The sequence below is a fragment of the Marmota monax genome, unplaced genomic scaffold (assembly GCF_021218885.2).
Source record: "Marmota monax isolate L192 unplaced genomic scaffold, Marmota_monax_Labrador192_F-V1.1 WCK01_AAM20220418_F8-fsc00131, whole genome shotgun sequence".
NCBI lineage: Eukaryota > Metazoa > Chordata > Mammalia > Rodentia > Sciuridae > Marmota > Marmota monax.
In genome coordinates, this window is record NW_026693141.1 from 3,557,300 (window position 1) to 3,580,246 (window position 22,947).

Below are 22,947 nucleotides of genomic sequence, written 5' to 3' on the forward strand. Positions count from 1 at the left end.
GTCCTCTGTTCTTCCAAAGCTAACCCAACCCCCAGTGCATTAATTAGTTATCTGCAAACATCCGGGGTTTTTGTCTCCACCCTCTTCAATAATGTCAACAGTTCTGTTCCTTTTCACTGTATCTAAGTTGAAATATAGTCCCCTTCACAGCTGGTTCTGATGCCAGTGGACAGGAGTCTAAATAGTTCCTTAAATTCTGGCACATTCCTCCCCAGCATTCTGGTAGTGGCATTTCTGTTGAAGTCTGAGTGTAAAGGCTTTGGCTTCTTGCAGACAAGTCCAATGACCCTGACTGGTTCTGGGCCAGAAAGAACATTTTCAAACCCAAAGCTGTGTGATTTTTGTCTGAGTGGTTTGGGAGTTTCGCTTTTAGATTTTCTGAAGATTTTGAGATAGTCTAAGAAGCAATGGCTACCAAGTTCGCTGTCTTTTTACTGACATCCCTAGGGGACCAGGAAAGGAACAGTGAAGGAGGTTTTCTGACATCACTGTTGCTATTTATATTTAACATTATTTATCAAGGCAAGTTTGTAATAGTGAAGATTTTTTAGCAAGAAATTTAAAAAATCATCCCATTGCTGGTGAGTTAAAAAAAAAAAATTATCCCATTTTTTTGCCTTTTCAGTCACATCCAGAAACAACAGATAGCAATGTCCTCAGGGACCAGTTTTGCCACCACCTGATAACAAAGATGGAGGGGAATGGAAGGATTGGCAGGGATGTCATAGGTCAGTTTAGACTTTAGCGACAAAGGCTGTTCAGTTTGGTCATTGGTTATACCTGCTGCGTCTGGTTCCTAGTGAAATCTGTCAAGTGGTATTTGAGTACAGGTCTGGTTCAGGCTTCTTTCCACTCCTCCTCTGTATCTGTCATTAGCTACAGGATAATGGTCCTCTTAGTCGAAGACACTGATGATTCATATCTGTGGGTGGGGCTGAAGAGACATGTATGATGAATATTTCTTTCCACTTGAGACCACAGAGATGACTTTTTAAAATGCGTGGTCAGGATACATGCTGTTTTAGCTTATGATTGATTGTTTGTGATTTTAAACGTGGCCTCAATTCCATCCCTCCTGCTTCCCTTCCCCTTGCAATGTGACTTTGCAGTTGCTCTCATCACGAATGGGAGTCTATTCTCCCTCCCCCTTGAATCTGGGCTGGCCTTTTGACTTGCTTTGGCCACTAGAATGCAACAGAAGTAACAGTGTGCTGCTTCCAAGCTAGCCTCAAGTCTGTGCTTCCACTTTCTCTCTCGAAACCTCCCACTCCTAACTGAGCAAGCCCAGGCCAGCCTGCTGGAGGACAAGAGTGTGTGCAGGAGGGATGAACTGTCCCCCGCTGAGGTCACCCTAGACCAGCCAGACCCAAGCCAACAAGCCAGCTGACCACTGTATGAACAAGTCCACCAAGATCAGCTGGACCACCCAGCTAACTCACCAATTCATAAGACATACTAAAGGACAGTTGCTTTAAGGCTCTAAATTTTCAGATAATTTGTTATAAGGAAATAGGTAACTACTAGAGGAACAATTCCTGTCTTTTAGTTTGTATCTGACAGCCAGGAGTCTCAGAGTCAAATCTGAAAGGTAATCCTAGCATCTACGTTTATTCATTTATTTTGTGTATATTTCATACTTTATGGCTAACATATTTGCAATCTTCTTGCTCCTTACTAGTGAATTTTTTTAAAAAAAATCCAATAAACCTATTGTTTATCACACTGGTTCTCAACCAACCCAAGCCCTTGTTTTAAATATTGGTTTTGATTTATCAGATTAGGAAAACTGAATCTAGAGTAAGGATTGGCAAACATTTAGTGTAAAGGGCCAAGTAGGAAATATTTCAGGTTTTGCAGGCTGTACAGTCTGCTGTGCTGTGGCAGCGCTGAAGCAGCCACAGACAACATGCAAACAAATGAGCATGGCTGCGCTCCAGTAAAACTTAATTACTAAAGCAGGCCATGGACCAGATTTGGTTCTCAAGCCACAGCTTGCTGACCTCTGATCTAGAGCAATATATGACTATTCCAAAACATCTTCACCTATACCATGATTCCATCAACTTTATTGTTAATTCACCTCTACTACTTTGAAAAAAAAAATTAAAAGACAAATTGAGTGGACTGACTTCTTCTAGGATACACAACGGGACTGACTATAGAGCGCTTATACCAGGCTTATACAATACCGCGTCACTAAAACTCCAGAGCCGCTTGTCCTTGGCTGGTTGTTTAGTTAATGCTAAAGACCAGAATGATACAAGCAATGTCTCCTTTGTTTTGTTTGATTTAACAGCCTCTAATCTCAAATACTCATTTCACAAACACAGGCTGTGTGTTACACTGATGATGGGGCTGCTCTTGTACTTTGCCTACTTGGAGTTCCCTGAATGTATTGTGCTATTTCACGCCTCTCTAACTGTGCACACAATGTTCCTTCTGCCTGGAACACTCCTAGCCCTCTTCTCTTACTGGCTAACGCCTACTCACTGATCAAAACCAAGCTCAGTGATACAGCCTCTTGGAAGACTTCCCCGAGTGCACCTCCACCTCCTTACCCTCAACCTCCAGACCACACTCAGTCTCAGCACTCATGCTACAGAACTAATAAATAAAAGAGGTAATGCTTCTATGGAACCAGAACTCGTATATATACACAACACACTTGTATATACCGTCATTTAATTAAAATTGGTGGTATAACTTGCTTGTTTCCCCAGGCCAATCACATTCAGAAACCCTGATTGAGCATTTTCTGACTCTTGGGCTAAGCTACACAAATCATTAAAACAACGATTTACAATATAGATTGTACACCCACGGAGGCACAAACTGCCTATTCTTTGTTTTCACTTCTCAAAACCTAACAGTGTCTGGAGCAAAGACTTTAATATTAGATGAGCACAGTACAGAATACGTTCTAGCATGTTCTAAGCTCCATATATTTCTAACCTCATTTAATCCTCATAACATCTTTATGGGGGAGCTGATATAATTATCACCATTTCACATACAGGGAATCGAAGACATAGAGAATTTTTAGATAACCTTCCCAAGATCACACACCCAGTAGGTGACAGAGCGGGTCCCAGAGGCCCTGTTCACACCTGTGGGGTGAAATGAAAGCTAGTGACTGACTCAGCATTAACCTATTTCTGCCCCTGGAAAAACGGCTCCAAAGGAGGCGCCTGCGAGGTCATGCGTGACAGTGGTTATATGTTTGGGCTTACAAGTTGATGACATTGTGTTCACGTTGACACTCAAGTGCTTCGTGTGAGTAGGGTTGTGAGTAGCATTGGCGGAACCTGCAAGGTCTGCTCTTATTCCGCTCTTGCAGTAACAATTGCATTCTGAGCTGCAATCTGATTTCCCCCACCATCCTCTCCTCCCTTTGGGTGGCACTCACTGGCGCTTGAGGAGTGACTCCCAGGCACCTTCAGCAGGCTGTCTTTGTCTGTCTTCCCTGGTGGTGAGCAGAATCGTCCAGTAGAATCATCCATGCCAGCCTATTCCAGAGATGAGCTTAAAATCTCTGCTCTGGACATTACTAGGTGTTGAGAAGATGAAGAGGATGCAATGTCTCAGGGGCACCAGCTTATATTACAAATTACTGTTGTTAAGTTGCTGAAGCAAAGGGCATTTTGAGGAAGACTACACAGGATTGCTACAATGCTTGAGAAGCTGGCACGGGAAATTTTTGGTAAAAGTTTTGGGGCCAGTCACTCACTGTGGCTCTGGAAGTCCCCATGGGGCCTCTCAAGCAATACATCAACTCCTTAGGGAAGACAAAGACAGTGACAGACAGGGACTGTCCCACAACTGTCTCTCAGCACAGGCTTGCTCTGCCGAAAAGACAAAAAACAGGTAGTTGGAATAGAATTTTGCTTCTAAAACAATTAGGGATTTGAAAAGTGTTAGGTTTGAACATTAGGATAGTAGAACATTCAAATGATCACAGGATCTCCACAGAGCCTAGAAGTCCGTGGTCCCTTTGAGTACAGAGCAAATGTATTCCATTTTCCTATCTCTTGGCAGTTTTCTTAAAAAAAAAAAAAAAAAAAAAAAAAAAAAAAAGCATCCTTTTCTTTACTCCCTTTGCAAATTAGGTAAATAACAGGAGGCCAACTGGCCTTTCTAAATGGCCTCCACTGATGTTTTAGAGGACCTAACAAATATATCAAGGCCAGGACCAGCTCCTACAGACTTCCAGTACAACAGAGGAACAACAGAGGCCAGTATGAGATCACGGACTCAACAATTTGGTCCTCCAGTCAACCAGATGTCCTTGTAAAACTGTGCAAGCTTGTGTTTGTTGGCTTTTCTCCTGGTCAAGAATTAACCATGGGTTGGGCACAGTCGCACATGCTTGTGATCTCACTGACTTGAGAGTCTAAGGAAGGAGGATCACAAGTTCAAAGCCCAGACTCAGAAATTTAGCAAGGCCCTAAGTAACTTAGTGAGACCCTGTCTCAGAATAAAATAAATAAATAAAATGAAAAGGTCTGGGGATGTGGCTCAGTGGTTAAGCACCCCTGGGTTCAATCACCACTACCAAAAAATAATAAATAAATAAATAAGAATTAATCATGGAAAATGTTGATGGCCTATCTGAAAACCTTCAGAAATACCTATTCACATATTTTTTTTCAGGGCATTGAGTAGAATTTATAGCACCTTATTTTTCAATTAAAATAATCCAATTGTTGTATTTATAGCCTGCGTACTACAGTTTAACACTTAAGGATTCTCTGCTTGTTTCATTATGAAAATTTGCATTTTCCCCATCTAAGATCATAAACTTCCTAAGGGCTGAGATCATGTCTTCACTTCTTTAGATTCCTTTGGAGAACCAAACACAGCACAATACCCAGGGGTGGAGGAAGAGTGAACCCAGGACAGAGTGTGTGGAGACTGGGGGAATTTCAGTGCCCCTCCACTCTCTGAAGCTGGGTGTAAGGTCTTCAGGAAGCACTTAAGTCTGAGATGCAATTTTCTCATCTTTAGATTGCCTCTCTTCTCTCACTGGTTGTTGGGAGGATCAAATAAGATAATGCATGTGAGACTATTTTGTAAACCCAGATCTGCTAGCTACTGAAATGTAAGGAATCCTCAGAAGACGCACTTAGTAAATATCTGATTGATTTTTAATGATAAGGTATTGTCTTTCCCTTTCTCCTCTACATTCAGTTCCTTTGAGGGTTTTATTTCTCAGGATTTAATTTTATTTGAGTAGAAAAGCCACTCTGCATCTTTTCTGATACCATGTAATACATTCCCTAGTGCATTTTACCCCATAGTTACCTTAACATTTGATTGAAATCCGAGTAAGCCAACCAAAAAAGTCCTAACACATGTCATGCTCACATCAATCACAAAGGATCATGGAGTTCAAGGCATTCATACCCCACTAGGGCGTCTGCTAGCAGAACACTGAAATTGCACCCCAGGCAAGGATCCTGTATATTTTGTATTCTAGCACATCACTGATACATGAGTGTGGCAGATCATGGCTGTAAGCCAAGGCCAGCAGAGAAGAAAATGAAAAACATGGTACCTTATGTGGGAAATTTCACAAAGAGTTGACATTATAAAACAGACTCTAAGAACAATTAATTTGTTTATAGTCTTTATTCCCTATGTGTTGTTAGCAAAAAAGACAATCTCCTGTTGTAACAGAATTCTATATCATACATTGAAAAAATCTTTCCAACAAAATTATTTCTCAGAATGCTTCTAGAAAATATAAAATTTAGTCTCTGGACTCCCTCTCTAACTAGAGAGAAAGTAAAAGAGACACTAAGAGTTAAATTAAATGGCATATTCTAGGTTAGTTTATATAAATGTCTGATTCCCCACTGAGTTCTCTAAACCTGAATAACACGAAACTAGAAATATCTAGAAAACCAATGACTTGGCTTTGCTAAGTGTTGCCTTCTCTTACTAAGGCTTTTATTTATTTTTTTGGTGTTGGGGATGGAACCCAGGGTCTTGTGCAAGCTTTACGACTGAGCTATACCCCCAACTCCTCCTCAAGCCTCTTTCTTTTTTGGTACCAAGGATTGAATCTATGGGTGCTAAACCTCTGAGCCACCTTTCCACCCCTTTTTAGATTTTATTTGAAGACAGGGCCTTGCTAAGTTGCTGAGGCTGGCTTTGAACTCACAAAGTTCCTGCCTCAGCCTCCCAAGTTGCTGGAATTACAGGTATGCTCTACCACACCTGGCCAAGTCTCATTTTTAATAGATATATGAGTAGCCAGTAAAATTATACTCCCACTATACACTAATACGTTTCAATGTTCAAACCTGATGACATGCTTATTTCTAGTTATATTTTTTGAATAATTTTATTTTTGTCAGGCACTTTTCTTTGTCCCTCTCAGGCTCTCACCCTTTGGGGCTGATGTGAGGCCAAGCCCTGTCATAGTCAGTAGCAGAATGGAAGTATCTAAGAAGAGGAGGAAGTGGGGACTTAAACTTATTAATTATTCTCTTCCTAGGATGCCATGCCCCTAGGAATGAGAGTTGCAGGAAGACAGTGGTAATGGGAAGGGAGGCATTGCCAACAGCCCAACTGTTTTTTTGACCCTTGGCCACAACAGTAGATGGGGAGTGGCAGGTACGTTCAGGGGCATCTCTGTGATTTTAATACTGAAGGAAGGGAATGTGCTGGGGACAGGTATTATAACCCAAATGTTCCAGGTAGAGAATTTCTTGTATATAATATGTTACTTATTTATTTAATTTATTTCAATTTCTTGTTTGTAATATGTTATTTATTTAACTCATTTCATATATATTACAAATGTTTTGCAGAGTACAAATAGTCTGCAGCATAGAATTATTCTTCTAAGATTTTTCAAGATGTATAACAGTTTATAGTCAAATCATACCCAGAAGAGATCTAAAATAATTTTTAAAGAAAGAAGTAAATTAGACTTGTGAAGTTGGGTAGAAGTTATATGACTTTAATAAAACTTAGGTTTCTTCTTGTATATTGTTCCCCATGGTAAAAAGAGCAGCATTCCTATCTAAGTGGTAGCACTTGTACTATTTGCTTAATTTTAGGATCCTTGATTGCTCTTGGGAACAAGTATACCGCTGTGGCATGAAGTGGAAGGTATAATTTGGAGCCAGACAAGAGAAAAAAGGTTTCTTTTCGAAACAATCTATTCACCTAAATGTAGAAGCATAAAAAAATCAATAATTTTACCAAGTAATCTAAAGCTACATTTCATATGCAAGTTCTATATAAAGTTATAACAAACTTTGCTACATCCCCAGCCCTTTTTTATTTTATTTTGACACAGGTTTCTCACTTAGTTGCCAAGACTGGCCTCAAACTTGCAATCTTCCTGCCTCAACCTCCTGAGTAGCTAATATTACAGGTGTGTGCACCATTGTGTCCAGCTCATACCTCTTTAAAAACAAATGTGGTCAGGTGTGGTGATATATACCTGAAATCCTGTGACTTGGAAGGCTGAGGCAGGAGGATCACAAGTTCAAAGCCAGCCTCAACAACTTAGCAAGGCTCTAAGCAATATAGTGAGACCCTGTGTCAAAATAAAAAGGGCTGGGGATGTGGCTGAGTGGTTAAGTACCCCTGGGTTCAATCCCTGGTACCAAAAATAAATAAATAAATGCAATGTGGATAGCAAGCTACAAAATGTACTGCAGTCTTCTTGATATTTGCCTTATCATCCATGATAACTCATTTTGCATTCATTAAAGAAAAAGAAGTGTAAGGATACATACTTACTATAATTCATCCCCATGTAGGCTTTTGGAATTTGGTGATAATAGGTTTCCTTTTGCCTTAACTTGGTGGACCCTGAAAGGTATATGGGAAGTGCTGTTTGTTGCAGCTTGGTCAACCCAGGGCTCATTTCCAGCTCTACTTAAGAGAGTTGGCAAGATATTTGCTGCTATCTGCTTATGATATTGAAGGAAATGAGGAAAATGAGCTTCCTTAATTATTAGATGGCACCAGTGACCTTGCCTATTATGTCACTATTGAAGAAATAAATTGCATTTCTTCCTCAGCATTTTCACGGTGAATCTCTGAGACACAAGGATATGGTTATGTCAGGAAAAGGCATTTATTTATTTAAGAGATGAAAGCACTTACTTAGAGGGAAACTTTTTACCTAATGGGTGGTGGGGGATAGATAGCTTAACAAATGATCAAGTCAGTAAAACCTAATGAAAGAAGAAAAAAGGAAATAACAAGGAAGTATATAATAAATAGTAAAAACAAAACAATAAGAATAAAAAATAATATATGTTGAAATGTGTTGAATTTCCCTTGCAAAAGATAAACTTTCAGATTGGGCTCAACCACAAAAATTAAGCTATGGATAAAGAACTCAATTCAAAGAAAGTTTTAAAATAAATGATTGGGTAGATAAACATCAGGCAAATCCAAAAGAACAAATAGCAATATTAATATCAAATTCAACACCAAAAACATTAAATAGAAACAAGAGGATTGAATGTTTAAAGGTACATAGCAGAGATTGGTAGATGCCTGTACCATCTATTTCTCTTCACCCTGGCTAACAAAATCTCAGTTTAATTAAGGACAGCAATGTGTCCAGACTTCTAAAATAATGATTTTCCCATCCCCTTTTATACTAAGTTGTAAGCAGAGGTTAGTGGGTGAAGCCTGATGAAGTTCAATTCTGTGGGGAACTCTTCCTTTTGATCTTCCTCTTTTTCCTCCTTCCTGCCCAGAGTATGTATGTGATAGTGAGAGTTGCAGAAGCCATTTTGCAACTAGGACTTGGAGAGTGAACGCCACATATTAAAGGTGGCAGAATAGAAAGACAGAGTTTGCAATTTAGATGACCATGAAGCCATTGTACCAGTTTTGGTGTCCCTGCCTCCAAACATCTTTTATGTATGAGAAAAATACATCTCTATGTATTGAAGCCACTATTCTTTTTTTAAAAATATTTTTTTAGTTGTCAATGGACCTTTATTTTATTTATTTATATGCCGTGCTGAGAATCAAACCCAGTGCCTCACACATGCTAGGCAAGCGCTCTGCCACTGAGCCCCAGCCCCAGCCCCCGAAGCCACTATTCTTTGAGTGTCTTTTTTTATATGAAGGGAGCCCAATTCATGTGGCATAAATAAAAATATGAACAAAAGATTTAACAGTCGTCAGCTATTATGCACTAAAAAACAAAGCACAAAATTTAAAAAAAAAAATCAAAAGACAAGTAGCACTTTATGAAATGAAATGACAACCACGGGGATAGATTTTAATATACCCCTTACAGAACTTGATAGAATATGACATTAAAAACCAGCAAGAATACAGATGATTATAATTATATTAATTTAAAGCTTATGATATATATAATATGAGTATATGTATGTGAATAGTAAACATAATATAAACTAGATATTTATACCTTACAAAGAGAGCATATGCAATCTTTTTATATGGATATATAATGTTGACAACTTCCATCATGTGTGCTCTACAGCTTGCCAGCAAAGTGACCTTGGGCGAGTTACTTGGCCTTTCTGGGCTTTGTTTCTTTATCTGTAGGGTAGGGATTGAAATAGTTCCAAATTTTCTCTTTCCTAATTTTAACCTCACCCAGCCTAGTCCTTTCCAGCCGATGGCCATTTACCTACATAATGTTGCTGGTGTGTAACCAGCTCTGTGAAGAGGGGCCGGGCCATGGGATGGCTGTCACTGTTCCATACTGAAAGGGCCAGCAGCAGACTGGAAGATCAGCATTTCTCAGATTGGCCTCAACAGAACAGGGAACACAGGCTGTCTACCACAGAATTCAAGAGCACCGAAAGAATGTTAAATGGATGGATTGTTGCTTGCAGGGAAAGAAACAGGCACCATGTTTCCAATTATTCTTCCTTTCAGACAACAACTGGCTGTTTCCGCCGGCTGGCACAGTTGCTGAATGCGGAGCACTATAGAGTAAACCCTGCTGAAGAAGGATGAATGTGGGCAGTGAATTTTTTTGACACAGTTTCAGCTTTATTTCTGCTTATTGCTGGCAAAAGCTAGTATGAAGGACAGTCGAAGACAATCGATAAAAACTTTGTCAATGAGGGTTATAGGACAAAAAGTCTTTATAAGCCCCCCCAGATATAAATGTTTTAAGTTAACAAAGATTTTTTGGGGACAGAAGATAGGGCTCCTAGATTGAGCTGTTGGTCAGAACAAGGAAAACACTAATATAAATAACTGATATAAACCCACAAAATGTTGAAGCATTTAAAACATTTAAAAATAGGTAAATAGAGCTGGGTACAGTGACACTCGCCTCTGGTCCCAGTTACTAGGGAGGTTGAGGCAGGAGGATCACTTGAGCCCAGGAGTTCAAGGCCAGCCTAGGCAACCTAGAGAGACCTTGTATGAAACAACAATAGAATAGGTAAGGAAAGGCGAGGACTTCCAGAAACAAGTACTTTAATTTATGAAAATATGTGCATCTATTAAGAATAACATTAAGTGTGTATTTTAATAAATTATTTATTTCACATAAGCAAATTATAAATATATGGAATATGTTACAAATGATAAATATTCAATATCTTGATATATACTTTTAATAAAATAAGCCATAATAAAAATATCAATTATATTAAAAATTAAGTTTTAGCCCTGAACTTAGAGGGCAAACAGAAATCCATTGAAGACAGTCAGCTCCCCAACTCATTTTAGTTCACAAACCCAGGATAAACTGACAAGTCATCTGGGAATGAATGGGGTGCTTGTTCCTTTGCTTCTGGGGATCTATAACAGCATCATCAGAGTAATGCTTGTGTTTTTGCATACATTTGCATGTTCCATCTCAAAGATGTGGATATACAAACAGGTAAACAGAGGGTGTTTTTCTCTTTTTGGTCTACAATATTTCCTGTCTAGCTATTCCTAACAATTTGTTTTCATCGTCTTAGAGCCTTTATTTTTCACCAATCTCTATTCCTTTCTCTCTTTTAAACATTTTTGTGTGATTGCAAAACCAGTTCTTGTATTCTGCTTTGAATGACCTTCTCATTAATTTCTGCATTCATAAATATTCTTTCCCAGTCTCTGCTAAAGCTGTTGTCATTTACGGATGTTCCAGATGTAGGAGAACATCAAACTCAGGGAAAAGTTTCTTTTAGCTTCTGTTTCTCTCTCTCTCTCTCATATGTATACATATATGAAATGACTACTGTAGTGATAGATTTTAATATACCCTTTCAGAATTTATAGAGCATCCATTTATCAGGGAGGGAGAGAAGAGAAGGGAGGAGAAACAGAGTAAAGAGAGAGGAGAAAGACAGAGAACAGAACTGCCCAGTCTGAATTATTCTAGAAGCTTGGAGTCTACAGATTCTTAAATTCTTATCTTCTGCAACCCTTTTGATTAACACAATGTTATCAGGACAATAAGAGCAATTTTAAATTTAACTTGGAAGATAGAGGTAAATATTTGCTGTATCGAATTATCAATTCTTCTCAAATTCTTCAGTGTCGAGAACTACATGAAAATGATTTGAGCTGAGCATGCTGAGCATGGTGGGGCACGCCTATAATCCCAGTGGCTCCAGAGGCTGAGGAAGGAGGATCATCAGTTCAAAACCAGCCTCAGCACTTACTGAAGCCTGTCTCCAAAATAAAATATAAAAAAAGGGCTGAGGATGTGGCTAAGTGGTTAAGCACCCCTTGGTTCAATCTCTGGTACCAAAGAAAAGAAAGAAAAAGAAAATGATTAGAAAAAAAAATTAAGGGTCATTGTTTATTCTGAAAAATGTCATGGTACAATGTACATGTTTGTCTGATCACACAAGGTACAGAGTCATCTCGTGTTCCTGCCTTCTCCCAATATGCAGAGGTCTACCTCTGCCCTCACCCTTGTGGTAGGAAGAGATGCCACAAAATAAATTTTAAATGATTAAGAAAAGAGACAGCAGGAAAATGCCGCAGTCTGGCTGGGCACAAAATAACCGAGCCGCCACACAGCCTTGTAGGTTCAAAATGGGAACTCCTTTATTCTTTGCACTCCTGCGAATGCCACGCACTCGGCCTTCTCCCAGGACACGCCACACACCAACCGGAAGTCCCTCCTCCGGAAATCCTCTTCCCGCACTTCCCCAACCAATGTGAACTCTCCAGGAATCCCCAGGAGAACTCCAAAGTAGCAGGTGGAGGCGGACAGCAGGGGTCTAATATAAAATTGAATACACAGCTTAACATAACCATTATCATCTCAATGGCTTGCTGGCGTCACCTCTCAACCACTCTGTTCTAGCAAAAATGCCATGCGTCATTCTGACTCGGCTATGGCTCTCAGCAGGAAAATAAAACTAGGAAACTCTCTTTCCATATAATTTTGTCCCCTTATTTGTTTTCCCATCACCAGACAAGGAAACTCAGCTTTGTCTCTTAAGAGTTCCATCTGCCTCTCTGAAAAAGGAGGGACAGCGTGGGATGGCAGAGTGGGGAACATGGGGTGAAGGATACACTGGGAATTACATCTTAAAAGCCTGAAGAAGGAGGAAAGTGAAAACTGACGACTAACTTCAATTGTCAGTTTCTTCCTCAAATAGCACTTGGGGTTACAAGATCATTTCAGGAGATGCAGACTGCTTTTATAAACCTATCTCACATCATCATTCTGGGACTCTGATGTGTCCCTCCTCCACTTGGTCAATAAAGAAATTCATCTCCTCCAATCACTGGGAAAAGAGTCACAATGCATAACTCAAGTTCAACTAGCTGTGGGATTTTTCCTCATATTAGGGTTTGTGTCCTCCTAGATGAGCCGGAAGGTCAGCTACTTCCCCACCCCCAGGTAGCCATAGATTTCTGCTGTATGAAGGAGTGTCTGCATGTCTGTCCAAAATATAATGTGTACACTTGATTAGTACTGTCATTATAAACATAAGTTTAAATAAAATATTGATTTAATCAATTTACCCAAAGAAAGGACTAATTCGCAAAAAGAACCTGTGATAGAATTCTTTGATTTTCATTTTTTTAAATCAAATAATTTTTACTTGACTTACAGAATCCATCCTTTGGATGGATTTTTTTCTGAATCCATCCTTTCTCATATGCTAGGGATAACATGTTCCTCCATACATTTGAATCATTCAACACAGATGTCAACTATTACATAAAGATTTATAGTGGAATTAATACTATGGATCAAGTGTAAGTGGCTGCTCCCCCATCGCATCTGACAGCATTTTTATTTTTCAGTTTCTTGAAGACTCTACCAACAGATTTATGTCTCTTTGGCCTTTCTTGCTGAAGTTATTGTAGGAGACATTCTCATGGACTTCCATGGAGTCCAAGAAAGGTAGATTTGAATTCATGGATCTCACTTTGCTGGGTCTTCCAAGTGTGCCTGCTTATAAATTAACCTTTGTGTGGCCAAATTAATCAACTCCAAGCCAAGTCATCAAAGGCTTATCTTTGCTTCTGGTCAAAGGTGAAAGACTCACTTCACCGGGTTCTGTGTTCACAGCTGTCCTCCACCTGACCCCAACCCACTGTCCTATTACATCCCTTTTCTGCAGGTCCCATGCTTCTCACTGATCTCTAAACACACCCTGTACATTGTCACCTGCAGACATTTTCTCCAGCTGTTCTTCTCACCTGAAACAACCTTCTTCCTTTGATTCTGTAATCCCAAGTCCTATCCCTTCAGAGTAAGTTCATATTTCCTAGTAATAAAAAAGAATGCATGAATACATTCTCACTGGAGAAAAACCTAAACGATATAGAAATTTAAGAAGTACAGTAAGAACTGAAAGTCCCTATGAATTCTAGTCCTTCCTTCCCCTCCCTCATCACCCACCAATTGCATCTTCTCCCCACTTTGAATGCATTCCCTCTAGAGTTGGAACTCCAGTTCCCAATGTGTCTTGGTCAGGGGTGGGAATTGTAGGAGGGTTTAGAGGGTTAATACCCTCCTCTCAGAACTGAGTGAGTTCTCCTGGGATTGCGCTCATTATTTCAAGAGTTGTCGAAAAGAGCAGGTTTGAGCTCTTCTGCTCTCTTCCTGCTCCTACCCTCTTGCCCTTCTGCAGTGTTATGCAGCATCTAAGCCCCTACCAGAAGGTGAGCAAATGTCAGTATAATGCTCTTGGGATTATCATGAGCTGAATAAACTTTTTTTCCTTTATAAATTAATCAGTCTGTGGTATTGTTATTATAGCAAAAGAAAACAGACTAAGGCATCCCTCCTTCTTACTTGCTAGGTATCCTTCTACACATACACAAGTTAGGTGATACTGTATACTCAGTGCTGTGGGTAGCTTCCTCTTCTTCAAGTCCTATGATAAACTTCTCTCCACTGCTTCAGCATCTACTGACTTCCTCCCCATCACCCTGCCTTGGATTTCAAACACTTAGTATCCAGGCACTCTGCTGGCTTCTGATTCATCTCTTTCTGGTGTTGGGCTGTTTAATTTTGTATGTGAGAGTGTCTTACCACTGCAGTAAAATCTTTGAGAGCGAAGATATCTTGATCTTTTGCAAAGTTTAGAATTGTATTGTGCACAAAATGGGAATTCGACACAATTTTACTGAACAAGTGAAGTCCAGGTTCCCTGCTTCCTGATCTAAGTTGGGAAAACTCTGCTCAAATGGAGAGAAAGGTGACAATGTACTAGGATGAGTCCTTTAGAGTTCTCATGGCCTCTCTGGACAATTTTCTTAATCTGTTGGAGGATTTTTATGAATCAGCCGAGCAATGCAACAGCCTTGTGAGAAGTCAGGGACCCCAGGCAAGACTTTCCTCTTCTGACCTCTCAGACCAAGGACAGCTCCAGCAGTCACACACCCAAGAGGAAACCATCTTATAGCCAGCCAGAGCGGGAAGGAGCCAAGAGGGAAGCACAAAAGATCCAAAGGAAACACATGCTTTCAGACTTTTAGGACTTCTAAAATCTGAACTCTCATTGAACCAATTCTCCAATGGAATTAATCACTGGCATATAAGAACTGCAGCAATTCGAAAAGCCCTTCATTTTTCTTTTTCATATAAAAGCCATAGTTTAACTTAACATTCCTTTAAAAAATGTTATTCACTCAGCATGACAGAGAAGGTGACACAGCCAATATAACATATCTGGTGTTTTATTCAGTATGGACCCTTGAACAAGTTACTTAACCTATCTATGCCTCAGTTTCTTTGACTATCTATAAAACAAGTATAGCACTTGTGCCTGTTTTATTGGATGCTGGACATTAAAATGAAATAACTAAGTTTAGTGTGCCGCAAATTCTGGCCCACAGAAAGTTTTCAAAAATGTTAGCTATGGCCGGGACAGTCCTGTTATGGCTGCTCATACCTATGTCAGGAGCTGAAGGCATTTCAATGTAGGATTTTAGCCAAAGAAGCCATTCAAGAACACTGCTAGGCTGGTGAACATTATGAGTGATATTTCCTGGGAAATTCAATTCAATTCCTTCTTTCATCCTACAACAGATTTGTTTAGGGTCTTTATTAAACTTTCTGTTGCTTGAAATAAATGGCTTATTGCATGGAAAATCTCTTTTTGTTAGAAATTTCCTCTGAAATAGTATTAGTTGTAACATGTGCACATTCCTTTTGGCATGGTACATATCTCCTATTAATAGTCTCAATTCTGAAGTCCAACTAACCATTTTTAAAGGCTAGTTATTAATATTTAATAACTAAGGGTTTTGTTTTATCAAAATAAGTTGTTGTTTGTCCCAAGGAAAGCTGCTAAATTCTTCAAAGGAGGGCATCAATCAAAGCAGATAAAATTAAATTTTATCTAATAACTAACTGCTTAGAATATTGTAGATGACCAAAACAGTTAAATACTTTAAATTGTTATTTTAGAGTCTCAAATAGTTATTGAAGATACCGTGGACGTATACCAGGAAAGTTTAAAGCATCTGACTGGTTAACTCAGACATAAAGACACTTAGCATCCATTGATGATGAGTTTTAGGTTGAGTTGTTCAGTTTCTCAATTGTTTAGTCTGCCTGGGCAATGTCTACGTAACATACTAACTTTGGCCCTTTCAGTAATTGATACATGTTCCTCAACATAACAGCTAAGGCAACAGAATTTGAGGTCAGAAAGATGAGGATTTATTTATTTTTTAAAATATTTTTTTAAGTTGTAGTTGGACACGATACCTGTATTTTATTTATTTATTTTTATGTGGTGCTGAGGATTGAACCCAGGGCCTCGAACATGCTAGGCAAGTGCTCTACCGCTGAGCCACAACCCCCAGCCCCAAAATGAGGATTTAAATTCCAATTTGGTAGCTTCCTTTGTAAGGAAGCAAATGACATAATGTCTCTAAGCATCACTTTCCTCATCTCTAACATGTAGCACTTCTTTCTCTGGCTTGTAAGGATAAAATGAGGTCATATATATACAAAGAGTTTACCTGGTGCTTAGTGGGTAGATATTGGAATATTATTTTTTTTTTAATAACTTCAGTTTCTCAGTCATGATAATAAAAAGTAAATATATAATATTTCAGCTGGTGATCAGCAATATGGAGAACAGAAATATGGAGAACCCTAGATGTCTACCCAGGGGTAACTAAAATAAGTGCCGTTAATAAGGTGGCCTAGCCTAAACCCACGTGTATAAATGTCATCAAGGTGCATGGGGGCAAGTTGTGTTTTTTTAGCCTTTATTGTTTAATAATTGTGAACTTAATAATCAGAAGAACACAGTCTGACATGCAGGGAAGGAGAGCCCAGGAAGGAGTCAATTTGAGGGTCACTGAGATGTGGGAGGCTAATAAGTGGCAGGGCCAGTGGTCTATGTGGGTGGCCCTTGGTGCTAAAAGCAGAGTCCATCAACCCGGAAGCTCACACAGAGCACTGAGACCCAACAGTGCAGTCTAGAGGGTGAGCTGAGTTGTAGCCACAGTTTCTTTTGAGTGTTTTTTAAAAAACGAATTATTTTTAAAAATCAAATAACCACGTTACAACAACGATATAATGTAAATACAGAAAATCCAAAAGATTTAGAAAAAATAAGCCATCTGGAATCCCATTAGCCTAGCACATTTGATAGCAGCGTTTGGGTTAATTTCTTCCTCATCTTTTTTAGTATGCATATTTAAAGAAAACTGAAATCAAAATCACAGGGTATACAATTGTGGATCCTGTTCTTTTAAATTATCTCATGAGCATTTTCCTTGTTGCTAACCAACTTCTCATAACTCTCCTTTTAACAAGTGAATAATATATCATTAAGCAAATGAACAGTAATTTACTTAATTTAACTATCTTATATTGTTAGACGTTGAGAATCTTTCCAACTTTTTGGATATTATAAATATTTCACATTTCACTCGACGTTTTCCTGCCCATTTTCTTTTCCATGCTTTAGATCACCATCTTAGAATTGACTTTCAGAATTTCCAAAACAAAATGTTCCAGGACATAAACATTTTATGAACTCTTCATACTTACCTGCCAGACTGCCTTCAAATTACTTATCATCCCAGTCCCAAGAAGGGTGTGTGGAAGCGACAAACCTCACGGCGCCCTTGAAAACACTGGATTGTTTCATTATTAATTTTCTTTTTACAGCTTCAGTTTCCAGGCTGTGATAATAAAGCAGTAAACATCTAGTACGTCAGGCGGTGATGGGTGCTACAGAGGAGAGGAGAGTGGGGGACGTGGCTGTTTCAGACAGGACGATTCAATCCAGGAAAGGCCTTTTTAAAAAGTTGACATTTGAATGAGGGCTGAAGGAAATGAGGAGGAAAAGAAGGAGAACTGTCTGAGGAAGGAGTTTCAGGCAGAAACAACATGAAGGCCCTAAGGCAGATCCATGCTGGGCCCATATGGCCTGTAAGAAGACGGGAAGGTGGAAGGAGATGAGGTCAGAAGGAAAGGGGACAGCAGGGCGGGTAAGGACTTACTGGCCATGAAAGATTCTTTTCCTTCGAGTAAGACGAGAAGACACAGAGGTGTTTGAGCAGGAGGAGCTGGGAACTGGCTCGCGTTTTCTGTGATTACTTTAGCCAACGTGTTCAGAATAGACTAAACATGCCCAAAACCAAACTCGGCATCTTTCCTAGTGACCTCCTCCTTTCTTGGCAACTCTATTATCTGACTCAATAATGTTCAGAGCCCGGTTCATGGTCATCTTTTATATCTCAAAATTAATTGTCACCAAGCCCTGTCAACGTTCCCTCCAAAAGATCTCCTGCTTCTGCCTTCCCCATCCAGTCCCGCGGCCTAGACATGCCCTGAGAGTTTTTTGACTGGTCTCCATCCCCGCTCTCTATCTTTGCTCCTCCACTCAGGCCACCCTTGCTTCCAGAACTGTCACTCTGGCAAGGCTGATAGTTCACTGGTCTGCTCTTCACCTTTGCTGTCACCCTGCTCTGCACCAGGTTCCAATTCTTCAGAATGAAATTCAAGCCCTGCCACAATTCCATTCTAATCTAGTAGTTAAAACTTATCGCCTGTTAATACTCAGAAGGAACTGCCTTCCTGTCTAACAAGTTTCCTGAACCAGCTCTGCACACCTTTGCTCACATGGTCTCTCCTTCCTCGAACCTTCTATTTAAAAGCCCCTTCCTACCGGCTGCACTGGTACACACCTGGAATCTCAGCGACTCTGGAGGCTGAGGCAGAAAGACTGCAAGTTCAAGGCCAGCCTGGGCAATCTAGTGAGACCCTGCCTCAAAAAACGAAAAAGAGCTGGGGATGCAGCTCAGCAGTAGAGCACCCCCGGGTTCAATCCCCAGGATGGCCAAAATGAAACAAGATAAACAAACTAACAAAATTCTCCCCTCCCAGCCCCACGGAGAAATTCTACCCACACTCCTAGGACCACCTCAGATACACTCCTAATACCACCATTTCACAAATCCATCTCCAATCTCCCTGGCTGCAGTTTTGCTTATTTCCTTCTGTGCTCACATAAATTCGGCATTACTCACACACTGGGCACCATGTAGTACCCCAGTTTGTGAATGTGCTGCCTTCCCTAGTAGGTGATAAGTTCCTTGAACATCTTTATAGCTCCCGCAACACTCATGAACATACTAGTTGTTCAATAAAATGTTGGTGGGACTTAATGTCCCCAAGGCCTCGTTGCTAATTCATTCTCGCAACAGAATTAGAATTCAGGTCATCTTGTTCCCAGCTCCATATACCTTTCCCAACACCATTCTATCTTTCTGGCTTCTTTCTATAGTTCATTGTCATCTCATCTGAACTACATCTGAAACCGCTAAGTTATTTTAAAGAAGAATGACTAAGCAAAAAAACAAATGCTGGGATTTATTTTCCATGTAGCTATGTAAGGCAAAGTGAAAATTTAACTAAATTAAAAGGGGAAAACAAACAATAAAACACATGCCGCGTACACCTCGAGAAACTTTTTGGCTTTCTAGACTTTGATTTTTGAGTTGCATTTATAAGAATCGAGTTGCCAGTTTGTGTGCTGTAAAATTGCAGTCTAGGGGGAAAAAAAGAAAAGAAATAAGCATGTGTGAGTGTGTGTGTGTGTGTGTGTGTGTGTGTGATTGTTTTCCTTTTCCTTTGCTTAACAGCTCCCAGCAACATTTCTAGCCCCCAAAAATATGAGAAGGGTCTAAACATTTGGGAATGAGGTTCAGTGGCCAAGTACAATTCGCCATTATCCTAGTCCCCCGTTTTCCCAACTTGCAAAAATAGTCAAAGAGCTAATGTGTCCTAAACTGGGTTTCCTCCTTGGAACTTTAAATAAATTAAATAAGCAAATTATACTCATGATACACGCTATACACCAGTATAAGTAAAAATGCAAATAAAACTAAGTCGTAGCATTTAAAAAATAGTAACAGCTAGCATTAACTAGCACGAGACTTTGTGAGCGAGGAACACGGAGGCCCTTAGGAAAGGAAAGACGTGGCAGAGTTAAGATGTGTGTTTGAGAGAACGTTAAAGGAACAAGAAGGGCTGTCTCCTTCACAGTTTCCCTTCCCACTGCAACTAGAGGAAGGCAGGGCTGCTGTGAGGAATGTTCCATTGACATTTGAATGAAACAGGAAGAAATGAAAGCCTTCTGCTTTGCTAGAGGCAGGGATGAAGCTGGAGCACTGATCCACCCTGCTGTCCGCCCTCTCCCTTGGAGGGTCAGAGCTGCGGCCACCTGAGCGTCCAAGGAAAGCCAAGGTCAGAGAAATGAAAGGAAGGTTCCGGAAGCTTTACCTCTCTTCTGTCCTTGGCAGGTGACCCCACACTGATATAAACAAAGAGTGAGCATTTAAGAAACCTGCCCATAAGCAATTCCCCTCAACTAGCTTTAAATTCTACCTTATGGAATGGCACGGGCCACTCTTCTTGTACTCTGTAATGGAGACAGCTTTTTGCCATAGCTAATGATCATAACTGTTTCTGTGTTACATGGGTTGTATTTCTGGACTGGGGGAGACAGCACAGAGTAATGGGTAAGATTTGAGGCTTGGAGACAAACAGATTTGCGCTTAAGCCACAGCTGTGTGATCACAGGCAATTTACTTAAGCTCTCTAAGCCTCAATTTCCTCACCCATAATGTGGGGATGATAATACTGTCCAGCTGATCAAATTACTGTGAGGAATAATCTAGAACAAGGGCTGTCCAATACAAATATAATGTGAGCCGCAATGTGAAACACATGGGTAATTTAAATTGTTTGAGTAGCCCACTAAGAAGAGGCAAAAGAAACAGGTGAAATTAATTTTAGTGTTACATTTTACTCGTGTCCAAATTATCATTTCAACTTGTAGGAAATATTAGTGAGTGACTTGACCCACATGGCATCTCCCCACTTAGACCAACCATATTGCCAGCACTCAAGAAAGAGCCATATGTGCCTCGTGGCTACAGTATGGAGAATGTGAATCTATTGAAAAAGCTGCAAAGTCCTTAGCATTATGCTAGACATATAGTGAATGCAAAAAAATATCATCAATATTAGTCTGAGTTCTCCGGAATTGTTTCAACGCTTCTCCAGACTGATCCTGCTCTTGGGAGCCTTGAAGAGGCTGGTTGCTCAAGCCTCAGTCCTCAGATTACTTTTAGGGGTGACTCCTTAAAGTCACTCCCCATCTGATGTATGGATCTTTATGGAGAATATATCCAGTAAACTCCAGTGACCAACTAACTCATGAAACCCCAAGAAGGACGCACTACTAATATGTCACCTTCTCCTATAAATATGACATGAGAAGACATTTGTTAAAGCCATCACCTGCTCCTATATGTTTCCTTTCTCCACGTAGTAGGGTGTTAAGCAACACACTGTGATTAAAAGTTGATTTGTTGGAGCTGGGGTTGAGGCACAATGGTAGAGTGCTTGCCTGGCATGTGTGAGGCACTGGGTTCGATTCTCAGCACCACATATCAATAAATAAAACATAAAGGTCTATTGACAACTAAACATTCTTTTAAAAAGTTGTGGTAAAACAAAGCAATTTCACTAGGAACATACTCAAGAGAATCATAAAAGATGTTAACACAAATTCATGTACACAAAGGTTTCTTACAGCATTATTCATAACAGATAAGAAGGGGAAACAACTCACATGTCCACAGGCTGATGAATAGATAAACAAAATGTGGTAGATTCATAGAAGGAGTATTATTCAGCCATAAAAAGGAATGAAGGACTAATAATGCTACAAAAGGGGTGGATCTTGAAAACGAGTGAAGAAGCCCATCACAAAAGGTCATGTACTGCATAATTCCACTTATGTGAAAAGCTCAAAAAGGGGAAATCCATGGAGAGGAATATAGATCCGTGGCTAAGATACCATTGTTAATTGAAATGGTTAACCAGGGGTAGGGGAGAACTGAGAGTAACAGGTGTGGGACTTTCTTTCCACAGTGTTCTGGAACCAGAGAGTAGCAATGGTTGCACAACACTGTGAATGTAAAATACCAATGAATTGTTGAAACAAAAAAGTTGATCTGTTGTCCTAAGGAAACCTGGTCACAGGTACAAGTATTGCCAGAGCCCCAGAATAGACATTTGTAGGACTTTAAAAATAGAAGCAATTACTCATGACCGAAATATTGTTTGATATCATCTTTAACTAAAGCATATGTAATAGCAAACCTCCTTCTTCTTTCCATAAATGAAAATTGCTTTAGGGCTGGGGTTGTGGCTCAGTGATAGAGTGCTTGCCTAACATGTGTGAGGCACTGGCTTTGATCCTTAGCACCACTTATGAGTAAATAAAAAGTAAAGGTCCATCAACAATTAAAAAATATTTATAAGAAAGAAAATTGCTTTAAAGTTTAGCATTAAATTTATTGGCCAACCTAAAGGACAAATTCATGTACAGGTACATAGACAGGTAAGCATGTGGCGTGTCAGGATTTTCTGAGCAAATGCACCTGTCACTCCTGTGTTCAAGACTGTCTGAGGGTCCCACCTCACTCTCAGGACCAGCCCCACCCCTCTCCCAGCCTCCTGCCCTATTGTGGGGCATGGAGAGCAGTGGTTAGGCCCAGAGCCAGGCAGCCTGTGTTAAAGTCCAGGTCTCACTACTCGCTAGCTTTGTGACTTTGGATACCTCCCCTAACTCTTCTATGCCTCAGTTTCCCTTTATAATGGATGACAAGAGTTCCTGGGCTTGTTGTGACAAGCAGAGAGTTAACAGATGTCAGGTGCTCCGAAGAGCGCCTGTTCTGTGAGGCTCTGCGTTTTATAAATGAAAATCAAACCCTGTCCCCACGCCATGTGTAACTTGCCCGCTGTTGTTCTCCTGGGGTCTGGAAGACTCCTCTCCCACAGCAGCTCTTTCCCTCTTCTCCTTCCGGACTTTGTTCAGTGTGGCCTCGGTGACTTCTAACACTGCCCCCACCTTTGCCCATTTCTGTTTATAGCACTCACCGTTTCTAGCATGCTCTATGATCATCCGATCACATGTCTTGTTTGTGGCCATCGACTCCTACTAGATGGCAGGGACCTGACTGTGCTGT

At 40.2% G+C, this 22,947-nt stretch overlaps 1 protein-coding gene and 1 long non-coding RNA gene across 5 annotated transcripts in view; one reads left to right on the plus strand and one right to left on the minus strand.

Annotated features, from left to right (window-relative positions):
* The window catches only part of Mkln1 (muskelin 1), a 327,297-nt gene that overhangs the window by 264,521 nt on the left and 39,829 nt on the right, over positions 1-22,947 (minus strand). The window lies entirely within an intron of this gene.
* LOC124099823 (uncharacterized) overlaps positions 1-22,947 on the plus strand; it is an 83,074-nt gene that overhangs the window by 28,098 nt on the left and 32,029 nt on the right. The window lies entirely within an intron of this gene.